This window comes from Thalassophryne amazonica, chromosome 5 (genome assembly GCF_902500255.1).
Source record: "Thalassophryne amazonica chromosome 5, fThaAma1.1, whole genome shotgun sequence".
In the NCBI taxonomy this organism is placed as follows: Eukaryota; Metazoa; Chordata; class Actinopteri; order Batrachoidiformes; family Batrachoididae; genus Thalassophryne; species Thalassophryne amazonica.
In genome coordinates this window covers 25136419-25149359 of record NC_047107.1, presented here as the reverse complement: position 1 = coordinate 25149359, position 12941 = coordinate 25136419, and positions in this window count along the sequence as shown.

The following is a 12941-nucleotide window of genomic DNA, read 5'->3' as shown; positions in this document are numbered from 1 at the left end:
GTGGCTGATAGGTGCCACGGTACTTCTAAATTAAGAAAACACTAGCAAATGTATAAAACACAAATGCAAATAAAATGAAAAACCCTTCATGAATCCAAATACAGGGAGCATGAAAAAAACCTTATTGCAACTTGGGAATATGCCTGAAAATGCAGAGAGCACAAAGACATATAACCTACAGCACAGACACCAGTTTACTTTGATAACGTGTCTGCTGTGAATTCACACAGTCCATGCAAAACACAGAAGCAACAGAAGTACTAACAACAGAATAAGAGGTTTCTGCCAGGAGGACTTTTAATAACAGACCAGCTCTCAGCCACCACACTTTTGGCCTCCTGGTGCATGATCAATAACATTTGATATTCTGAGTGCTTATTTTTAATCCTGAGCCTTGTACCTTTATCTTGATTAGAGGAACAAAGTAAAAAATTATTAAAGTCCACCATAAAGAATCAAAGTCAGGATCCAGACCTCAATTTGGATGTGCACCAAACTGTAATGTTTTGTTTCACTTCATCTGGTTTGATCAATTACAGTCAATCCTTGAGGAAAATAGTGACCCTACATCCAGCACCACCTTAAACTCTGATAAACCTTTCCTTAACCCAAAGGTCCCTGAAACCAAATAGAAAGCGTCGCTACTTCAGCAGAACTGATTGCAGTTATTGAAGTAACTAATTACAACTGAAGTATGTCATAATACACATTTTTTGGGGCGGGGGGTTAAAATCAGAATATGGTATCAATCTGAGTTTTACTGCCAAACTGCTTCTTTCATTTTACTATTTACTTTTGCCAGTGAAGTTATTTAACTAAGATAATTTATCTGTCACATATGATTACAAAAAACGTTTACAGACAGTTTCCATAAGGGCCCCTTCACACATAACATTGGAGGAATTGCACGCCACTCGTGAAAAATCGGAGCCACCTTAAACACCTCGTACACCTGTCGCCACAACATTCACGCACACAAGCCGCCGAAAGACAGCGAATGCCCTGCTGAATGCCCATTCGAGCCCCCTCTCGGTAGGTGTCTGCCAAATTCCAGGTGTCACAAACAAACATCTAACACCGCTCGCTGCACACTTAGAAAAGGTGTGGCCATTTGCGCACCTGGTACGATAGTGGAGAGCAGGTGACCACATTCGACTTGCCTGTGAAAAGTGTCTAAGTGCCACACGAAAGTGGCGTAACTTAGCAACACACTTGGGTGTGACAGTGCCGACTCCCCCCCCACACACACAAACAGCATGTAGTGTGTGTTGTTGTCACCCCCCCCACCCAGCTTATGTAGGATGTCGTCATTTTTTAATTTTTTTCCCTCCGCTGCTGTGTGCGTGACTTTCCACATGCTCGCACTGTGTTCGTGCACGCAAGCACGAGCGTGCACGAAACTGTCGCTGTGGTTTCATGCACGCCTGTCCGAACATGCGTTCCTCATGACAGCAGGTGGAATGTTTCGCGGTTCCCCATTTTCTTTTTGGTTCGCGGATTGTCTTCCAGTTTCTGTGTCTTTCGTGTTATGTGTGAAGGGGCCCTAACATTTGGTGGAATGAACAAAAGTGACAAAACTCATTAAAACCACTAACATTTGATGTAGATCAAAAACTAGATGTGGGTCGACGCGTATCCGCGTCAAACAACTCCAGAGGGTTAATTTATTTGTTAGCATGTTTTTGCTTTTTAACATACCAGAATGTTTTCTTCTTCCTCTTCTTCTTCTTCTTCTTCTTCTTCTTCTTATTATTATTATTATTGTTGTTGTTATTATTATTATTGTTTATTATTATTGTTATTTTCAAACAGTTGGATACTTTGATTTTCATTTTATAACAAGTGAACTTAACAGAACCAGCAGAGGGCCGCTTCTTTGTCCAGATGAAAAGTAGTTACCAAACTGTAAGCAGTTTTTTTTTCTATAAAAACAACAACAAAAAAGTAAGTACACGTCAATGCGTACTGTATTGCTAATGTTGTTAAAATATTTATTGTACTTTTTAATTATTTTATTTCTCATTTTATTGTTTCACAATGTTTATTGTATTGACTGAGAATAATTAATGCCGTTTTAAGCAGAAATGAGGCGATCATCATCTCATTTCGCAACTGATGCAACGAACTGACGTAGGCACAGCTGCACGTCAGGCGTCTGTCTGATCGATCCGCCATCTTTTATTATGAAATAATGCTGAATTTATGTGGAAATTAAATGCTACACACCCCAATATCAAGAATTCTGTACTATATTGCCAAATTCAACCCACCAAAATCTTGGCAGTATTAAACAATGACGTAGCAACCTTCAAACTATATATATATATATATATATATATATATATATATATATATATATATATATATATATATATATATATATATATATATATATATATATATATATATATATATAATATATATATATATATATATACACACATATATAGGTCAGGATATCTTACCCCCCCACCCCATCCTTATGTAGGAAGGTAGAATTATATATGACCAGGGAAGAAATTGTACATCAGAACTGACACAAAAGAGGGGTCAGTCACTTCAGAATGGAGGATCTTTCTTCTACAGCCAACCACTGTGCATCCACAAGTCGATATGTGGTCAAGATAGGAATGGTTTTCTATCAAATGGCCTATAATCAGCAGGGCGAGACCACATCATTCAGACATATAGCATTATTAATGTTGTTTTCCACTTTGTCATCCATGTACAAATCTGGATCGGATGAAATGGGTGATAATGTTACAGCAGACTTGGTTTGTAGGGGTGGAGGGAAGATATCCAGGTCAGGATATCTTCCCCTCACCCCATTCTTATGTGGGATGGTCAGATAATACATGACCAGAGAAGAAAATATAGATGTGAATTGAGAGAATTTACACAAATGAGGGGTCAGTCACTTCAGACTGGAGGATCTTGCTTCTACAGCGCCAACCTTTGTGCATCCACAAGTAGATATGTGTTCAAGACTGGAATAGGTTTTCTATCAAAAGGCCAACAATCAGTCCAGGACAAGACCACATCACTGAGATATATAGTGTCAATGTTGTTTTTCACTCTGTCAACCATGTATAGATCTGGACAGGATGAAATGGGTAATAATCCTGCAGCATATTTGCTGTGGTAGTGGAGGTGGGGTGGCGTGGGGTGGTATTCAGGGTGGTGGCATGGGGGTAAGATATCCTAGGACAACTTCCCTTCAGGGGGAAAGATAGCCAGGAGGAAGATAAACTGGGACTCCGGATCATCCAAAAAGAAACACGTGACATGGCCAAAATGTTGAAACTGACTGACCCTCCCTCACAGTACAAATCATACTCATCCAGTCATTGCCTGAGAGTGAGCAATGACAGGATGTCTCTGTTTTTGGTACGAGGTCTCTTGAGAGGATCCTTGGGTACCATTGGAATTACTCTGTGTAAAAAAACATGTGGATGGACTATTTTCTTTTTGCAGTATGTACAAGTATCTACCCCCAGGCTCCCCTCCATCGTAGACTGAACAGTCCCCCCCTAAAAATGGATCTGCCCTGCCTTCAATGTGCATGCGTCATTTCGGACCACAGCAGTACGTCTGGATCTGACTCTCTTCACCCAAAGCAATCAAAGGGAATAATGTGATTATTAACCATCACATGACAAAGTTAAACCTCTTAAATCATTCTAAAGTCAGCTTTAAGCAGAAATGAGGCAATAACTGCCGAGTCATTATTGGCGCTCTGAAATGACGTAGGCGTGCCTCTGATCGGTCCATCGTCTGTTATTATGGAATAATGCTGAATTTATGTGGAAATAATTGTTGTACAAAAGCTTCAGATATCTGTTGCTGAGATAGATGAAGACTGGAGGCAGTTTGAAGCAGAAACGAGGTGATAACCCGTGAATCGTTGCTGACGCTCAGAAATGACACTGCTGAGCATGTGCAGTGAAAGCATTTTGGAGGTGATCGGGAGCTGGATTGGCGGATGTCCAATAATCTCAGATTGCTCTTGTTTTATATTTATTTTAAACCAAATCAAATCAAATCAATTTTATTTATATAGCGCCAAATCACAACAAACAGTTGCCCCAAGGCGCTTTATATTGTAAGGCAAGGCCATACAATAATTACGGAAAAACCCCAACGGTCAAAACGACCCCCTGTGAGCAAGCACTTGGCAACAGTGGGAAGGAAAAACTCCCTTTTAACAGGAAGAAACCTCCAGCAGAACCAGGCTCAGGGAGGGGCAGTCTTCTGCTGGGACTGGTTGGGGCTGAGGGAGAGAACCAGGAAAAAGACATGCTGTGGAGGGGAGCAGAGATCAATCACTAATGATTAAATGCAGAGTGGTGCATACAGAGCAAAAAGAGAAAGAAACACTCAGTGCATCATGGGAACCCCCCAGCAGTCTAAGTCTATAGCAGCATAACTAAGGGATGGTTCAGGGTCACCTGATCCAGCCCTAACTATAAGCATTAGCAAAAAGGAAAGTTTTAAGCCTAATCTTAAAAGTAGAGAGGGTGTCTGTCTCCCTGATCTGAATTGGGAGCTGGTTCCACAGGAGAGGAGCCTGAAAGCTGAAGGCTCTGCCTCCCATTCTACTCTTACAAACCCTAGGAACTACAAGTAAGCCTGCAGTCTGAGAGTGAGAGCGCTCTATTGGGGTGATATGGTACTATGAGGTCCCTAAGATAAGATGGGACCTGATTATTCAAAACCTTATAAGTAAGAAGAAGAATTGTAAATTCTATTCTAACAGGAAGCCAATGAAGAGAGGCCAATATGGGTGAGATATGCTCTCTCCTTCTAGTCCCTGTCAGTACTCTAGCTGCAGCATTTTGAATTAACTGAAGGCTTTTCAGAGAACTTTTAGGACAACCTGATAATAATGAATTACAATAGTCCAGCCTAGAGGAAATAAATGCATGAATTAGTTTTTCAGCATCACTCTGAGACAAGACCTTTCTAATTTTAGAGATATTGTGCAAATGCAAAAAAGCAGTCCTACATATTTGTTTAATATGCGCTTTGAATGACATATCCTGATCAAAAATGACTCCAAGATTTCTCACAGTATTACTAGAGGTCAGGGTAATGCCATCCAGAGTAAGGATCTGGTTAGACACCATGTTTCTAAGATTTGTGGGGCCAAGTACAATAACTTCAGTTTTATCTGAGTTTAAAAGCAGGAAATTAGAGGTCATCCATGTCTTTATGTCTGTAAGACAATCCTGCAGTTTAGCTAATTGGTGTGTGACCTCTGGCTTCATGGGTAGATAAAGCTGGGTATCATCTGCATAACAATGAAAATTTAAGCAATGCCGTCTAATAATACTACCTAAGGGAAACATGTATAAAGTGAATACAATTGGTCCTAGCAAAGAACCTTGTGGAACTCCATAATTAACCTTAGTCTGTGAAGAAGATTCCCCATTTACATGAACAAATTGTAATCTATTAGATAAATATGATTCAAACCACCGCAGCGCAGTGCCTTTAATACCTATGGCATGCTCTAGTCTCTGTAATAAATTTTTATGGTCAACAGTATCAAAAGCAGCACTGAGGTCTAACAGAACAAGCACAGAGATGAGTCCACTGTCTGAGGCCATAAGAAGATCATTTGTAACCTTCACTAATGCTGTTTCTGTACTATGATGAATTCTAAAACCTGACTGAAACTCTTCAAATAGACCATTCCTCTGCAGATGATCAGTTAGCTGTTTTACAACTACCCTTTCAAGAATTTTTGAGAGAAAAGGAAGGTTGGAGATTGGCCTATAATTAGCTAAGATAGCTGGGTCAAGTGATGGCTTTTTAAGTAATTTATTTTACACTGATATACAATTTTCTTTATATGCAACACTACTTTCGTGAACCAAAGACTTTGATGAAACCATTTCTATCACCAAAACAGGTCAATGACATGAATAAAGGTGTATTTTCAAATAAAAACTGGAAGAATTTTCTAAAACACTGAGGCCAAATAAGTGTCCGTACTCTGTATCTACTTACATGTAATAACCTTTCTTTTCCATCCTGGTTGGAAAAGTAGGATGTGATTCTCCATCTTTTGCATTCTAAGACCCATCATTTCTGGAGAATGTGTCAAACTTTGGCTCACTGGGTGCATTGTTGAGAAATGTTGGTTTGTCAGACTGCAAAAGATGGAGAACCACATCCAACCTTTCCTGGGTCAGGCTAAAAACTTCTCAATCACCTCTTGTGTATATATTTGCTTTTTTGCACTGCCTATAACTTCTGTTCCATGAGTGATAAATAATGTTTGTATGCTGGCATCTGTCCATTTGTCTGTCTATTTGTTGATAAGTGAACGTAGGAGTGCAGATGCTGAGCTGGATTTGATTGCTGGCCTTCTCGTGCACTGATCCTTCATCCGTGCTGACTTTGGCTCGCTTCACTTGCTGCGACTTTTAGTCATCAAATTATGTCTTCGTTCCCATTTGACAGATGTGAAATTAATCTCATCGTTGCAGATTACTGTTGTTTGTTATGTGAATGTTCTTTAACTAAAACGCAGACTGAACGCTGCTGCTGCCGCGACGACGATGTTCGGATTTTATTAAGCTGCTTTATTTTGGGCAGAATTAAAAGTTCATCTGAGTTGTCCTCTTATCTATCTATCTATCTACAGTAGTGTTCAGAATAACAGTAGTGCTATGTGACTAAAAAGATTAATCCAGGTTTTGAGTGTATTTCTTATTGTTACATGGGAAACAAGGTACCAGTAGATTCAGTAGATTCTCACAAATCCAACAGGACCAAGCATTCATGATATGCACACTCTTAAGGCTATGAAATTGGGCTATTAGTAAAAAAAAGTACAAAAGAGGGTGTTCACAATAATAGTAGCATCTGCTGTTGACGCTACAAACTCAAAACTATTATGTTCAAACTGCTTTTTTAGCAATCCTGTGAATTACTAAACTAGTATTTAGTTGTATAACCACAGTTTTCATGATTTCATCACATCTGCGAGGTATGGAGTCAACCAACTTGTGGCACCTTTCAGCTGTTATTCCACTCCAAGATTCTTTAACAACATTCCACAATTCATTCACATTTCTTGGTTTTGCTTCAGAAACAGCTTTTTTGATGTCAGCCCACAAGTTCTCAATTGGATTTAGGTCCGGAGATTGGGCAGGCCACTCCAAAACATTGTGAAGAACCAAGATTTTGCTGGTTTACTAGTGTGCTTGGGGTCATTGTCTTGTTTAAACACCCATTTCAAGGGCATGTCCTCTTCAGCATAAGGCAACATGACCTCTTCAAGTATTTTGACATATCCAAACTGATCCATGATACCTGGTATGTGATATATAGGCCCAACACCATAGTAGGAGAAACATGCCCATATCATACCCAAAAAGAACAATTTTACTCTCATCAGTCCACAAAATATTCCTCCATTTCTCTTTAGGCCAGTTGATGTGTTCTTTGGCAAATTGTAACCTCTTCTGCACATGTCTTTTATTTAACAGAGGGACTTTGTGAGGGATTCTTGCAAATAAATTAGCTTCACACAGGCGTCTTCTGTCACAGCACTTACAGGTAACTCCAGACTGTCTTTGATCATCCTGGAGCTGATCAATGGGTGAGCCTTTACCATTCTGGTTATTCTTCTATCCATTTTGATGGTTGTTTTCCGTTTTCTTCCACGCGTCTCTGTTTTTTTTTTTTTGTCCATTTTAAAGCATTGGAGATCAATGTAGATGAACAGCGTATAATTTTTTGCACCTGCGTATAAGTTTTCCCCTTGCCAATCAACTTTTTAATCAAACTACGCTGTTCTTCTGGACAGTGACTTGAACGTCCCATTGTCCTCAGGCTTTCAAAGAGAAAAGCATGTTCAACAGGTGCTGGCTTCATCCTTAAATAGGGGACACCTGATTCACACCTGTTTGTTCCACAAAATTGACGAACTCACTGACTGAATGCCACACTACTATTATTGTGAACACCCCCTTTTCTACTTTTTTTTTACTAATAGCCCAATTTCATAGCCTTAAGAGTGTGCATATGATGAATGCTTGGTCTTGTTGGATTTGTGAGAATCTACTGAATCTACTGGTACCTTGCTTCCCATGTAACAATAAGAAATATACTCAAAACCTGGATTAACCTTTTTAGTCACATAGCACTACTATTATTCTATCTGTGGTGATTGTGCCTCCGTCTCTCCTCCACTGTGGTTGACCTTTTCTTCCGTATCCCACAATTCACTGCTCCATGTGTACAGCTGTTTAACATGTCAGACACACGTGCGTGTCTTACACATGCCTGCGCCCGTGCTCGCCTGCTCCCAGTTCTGAAATGCTGCAGAGAAACAGATCGCATAAAGCCAAAGCAAGAGACTTATTCATCGTATTATTTAGTTTATTGCTGTTTGTTGTTTATCCACAGGGGCCTCGTCATCGCCGTCATTTTCATGCAGATCATTAAGTTCGTACGCCTGAAAATTTTGATTTTTCTCATTGAAGTCACACTGATAACTGTGGCTCACACATTTATTACTTCACGATCTGTTTAGGTGCTCAGCAGAAACACACAGGATGTTTATAGGTTTAGCTGTTTGTCTTCAGATTCAGCGCCCTCATGTCTGACGTATGAGCTTTTTGTTTTATATTTCGCATTGACTAAACTGTGAAACATTTAATATAATATTGAAACTTTCTGGCACCAGCACATCCTTTTCTCCACCTGAAAGGAAATTTGACCTGGAGCCCACAGAGTCACTTAATTTATTATGTTTCCTGCAGCCACCGCCTGCATCAACTACAAAAAGATGGGGGTTTGTTTCGTTGTGCTTTTTTCAAATAAGACTGTGTATATTTATACACAAAAGCACCGCATATGCATACATACATACATTTTGTTATGCTACAGCTTTATTCCAAAATAGATGAAATTAATTTTTCCCCTCAAAGTTCTACACACAATACTCCATAATGACAATGTGAATAGGTTTCTTTTAGATTTTTGCAAATTCATATTAAAAAAAAAAAAACCTAAGAAATCACATGTACGTAAGTATTCACAGCTCAAAATCACACTCAGTTGCATCCTGTTTCCACTGATCATCCTTGAGATGTTTCTACAGCTTAATTGGAGTCCACCTGGGGTAAATTCAGTTGATTGGATATGATTTGGAAAGACACACACCTGTCTACCTAAAAAGGTTAATATCACTTTGAGCAGATGGAATCATTTAATCAGTGAAATCACCTGGTGGAATCAGTGGCTGCAAAGAAAACCTGCACCCTCTTGTCCCTTTCTGGAACAAGTTGCCCACCCCTGGCGTGGACTAATGGGCAGACAGAGCTGATGAGGAGCTTTGACATGTTGACAGCAGGGACTTAAAGCAGCATGTGAAGACTGCAGACAGACATACTGACAGACAGATGAGCAGAAACAGCTTTGAGCTTTGACAGGAACAGACACGCTGACAGATGGGACCAAGCACAGTCGTGGGAAACACAAACCAGCCAAAAGAGTTTGTGAAAACTGGGAATGGATATACAGAGTGGATAAGAAGTGTACAGACAGAGCAGGTACAGTAAATAATAATGTCATGTCACACAAACCAAAACACACAGTACACACACACACACACACACACACACACACACACACACACACACACACACACACACACACACACACACACACACACCTCCCCCCAAAAAACCAAACATGAACAAACAGAACAGTAGAACCTGACAGCGGTGGCTTCTTTCCTCACTCACCCCTCCAACAATTTTTGTTTTAGTTGTTCAGGTTTTTTAAATATCTGACAGACACAGAGGAGAACATTATTTGGTGATATTTAAAAAAAAAAAATACTAAATGCATGTTCTGCTGAGTGTGGCTGCCGTATGACGTCACACGACCTCAACTGAGCACCCCTGGTTTAAACAGCCCAGTCTCACGGATTGTCGTGATTCAGCAGCACAAAATATACCCATTAATCTATTGGTTTTGCCATACTGTCATGAAAACTGCAAAATTTTCGTCATGGCAGCATGAATTCATTCTAATTCATTCCATGATGGCTGCACGTAATTAAAAGTGCAGCGGGGGGCGTATTGTTAGGGGTAGGAGTAGGGTTATTAATAGTGAGTTAAGAAAAAAGCCCCATCATGAAAATTTGAATAATTTCGTGACGGGAGGACGAAAAAAGAAATGTGAGACTGGGCTGGGTTTAAATACAGCAATCAGGATTTATTATCAAAGTGGACACAAATGACAGTGTTGTGGTTCTGCCCAGTGGCCTGTTTGTCTGTGGCTTTTGGTTTTTATCATATCTTTGGGTTTTCAGTTGTTGGTGAATTCTTTAAGTATTATTTTATTCTGTATGTATTCAGTTGTTTCATTCTTTACGTATAATTATTTTGTGTATGAGGTCATGTAGTCATATTTTCTGTACAGGTTCTTCTCTCTGGGTCCTGGTCCCTCATGTTCCACCCATGTAGTGGTGCAGCTTCGCTCATCACTGCTGACGCTCAGAAATGACGCATGTGCAGTGAAGGCAGGGCGGACTGATTTTTCGGGGTGGGGGGGGGGCCGTTTAGTCGGTGACACAGTCTCCCCTGTCTTCACTGCACATGCGTCATTAGCCGCGGTTCACTGATTATCACCTCGTTTTTGCTTAAAACTGCACTCAAGTCATCATCTATCGCAGCAACAGATATCTGAAGCGTTTGTACAACAATCATTCCCACATAAATTCAGCATTATGTCATAATAAAAGATAGAGGAAGCGATCAGAGCACCACAGATAAACGAGCTGCTAGCTGATACATTCACTGTGCGTCGGTCATTTCAAAGCATCACTGAGTTTCGCCTCCTTTTTGCTGAAATCTGACTTTAGAATGAGATTTTACTTTGAGACTGAGACTGAGACTCTGTCTCAGACGAGCTGCTGTGGTCCCAAATGATGCATGCACAGTGAAGGCAGGCAGCCTGATTTTTCAGGGGGACCATTTGGTTGGAGACACAGGCTCATTGCATTTGCACCCCCGTGTATGCTGTCCTCTGTTTATGGACTCCTCTGTGAGTTTGCTGTATCTTGTGATATGATCATTTTGGTTTTTGGATCTTGTTTTCATCTTTGGCTCATGTTTTCCTTTTTCTCTGTGGATTTTTGTGGTACTGGGACACGTTCACATTTTAGGTTGTCTTGGACTTTTGGCAGGATTTTGGGAACCAAATAAATCACTTGTTGTTGGTACTTTTTCCTCTCCAGTTTTCTGCCTGCATTATTGGGGTTCACCTTGATTTAGTACATATCCTAACAGACAGTGGTCTGTGTGTTTTAATTAACAGCCTGTTTATTGAAAATAAGTGAGGGTTTGATGACGGAAATGTCTGTCGATTATTAAACTGAACTGACACTTTAAAGTTCACATCTTTCTATCCAGGCTTTAAATTATTCCTCTGGTTAATATTCAGATCCACACTGAGAGCTGGAGACTTTATAAAAGGCAACCTTCTGACCATCAGGAGGGCAGAGGTGCTTCTGCTTGAGGGCATTTAGAGCGTGCACGTCTGAATCCAATTTCTTTTAAGTCTGAAAGTGTTTTTGTGACAATCGTATTTCTGCACAGGAGAATACCAAACTCCTACAGCCCTCAGTGAATTGGACGGGATGCAGCTGCTGCTAACGGTCAGATGGATATTTACAAAATGTGTAAATGTCCATAAAAAATGTTTGTATTCTGTACATCTTGCGCCCTTGTTGTATTCATTTGTTTAAAAAATATCAGTTTGGAAGTTTTGTTTAGAGAAGCCCAAATTATTATTATTATTATTATTATCATAGCATAAAAAATTTTAATATTTAAAAATACAAAGGTGCCCAAACATTTGGAGGCAGCCATCACATTATACACTAAACAAATCTTGCTTAGTACTTGTCACTGTGGTTCATTTAAGCTGATAACGGATCAGACCATATTGTTTCAGATATTAGGGACCTGTCCCACTGGCATTTAGGAGGATTTGCGTATGGATTGCGCACAAAATTGGCCCATATTCGCCAAACATCTGCAATATCCGTGTAACATGCCTGTATGAGTCGGCCGTCATCCGAACACGTCCGTGATCATCCGCAGAGGCACGCATGTCCGCAGCGAGGATTTTTGAGCTGTTCAAAAATATCCGCCTTACATACTCCATATATACTCAGTTAATACACAATACATACTCACTCTATGCACTGTATATCTGCTGTTAACTGCTGCTATCCGCAACTGACGGGGATTTGCGGCTTGGCAGCGGACTAGGACAGTGTGTAAAACAGATATATTGCGTGCCCATCATGTTCACATCACAAACTAAAATATGTTGTATCAAATGCATACAAATTGGCCATGATTAAAGCGTTTTTATTACATCTGCTTTGCAGGTGATTTGCAGACAATCTGTGAATGCATAACAAACACGACACGTAAACCCAAAGTGTGGCAGAAAGCAACATACCTGCCAGTCAGTGCCAACCTCTACTGGTGGTTGGCTCTCACTGCGGTATTGTATCACTTCCTGTTCCGGAGCACAGCGGTGTTTTTCTGTATCTGTTAGCTGTTTAATCTGCGCAGTTAGATTGATCTAGTTATCTAGATTACGATTTGTTTCCCAGTGTAATCTTTACGTGCCTTAACTAAAGCACTCCTTCTGCTGAATCACCTCTAAATTATTTACACATTATTCACTTTGCGTGTTTTTAGGAATCCGCTAGCTTAGCGTAGCTACTAGCTCTTAGCCGATTTAGCATGGCGGCTTCTCCTGTCTCTCCCGCACTTTTCTGCTCTGGGTGTGAAATGTTTAGTTATTCCTCGGCCTCCTTTAGCAGTAATGGTACTTGTAATAAGTGTAGCTTATTCGTAGCTTTGGAGGCCAGGCTGGGCGAATTGGAGACTCGGCTC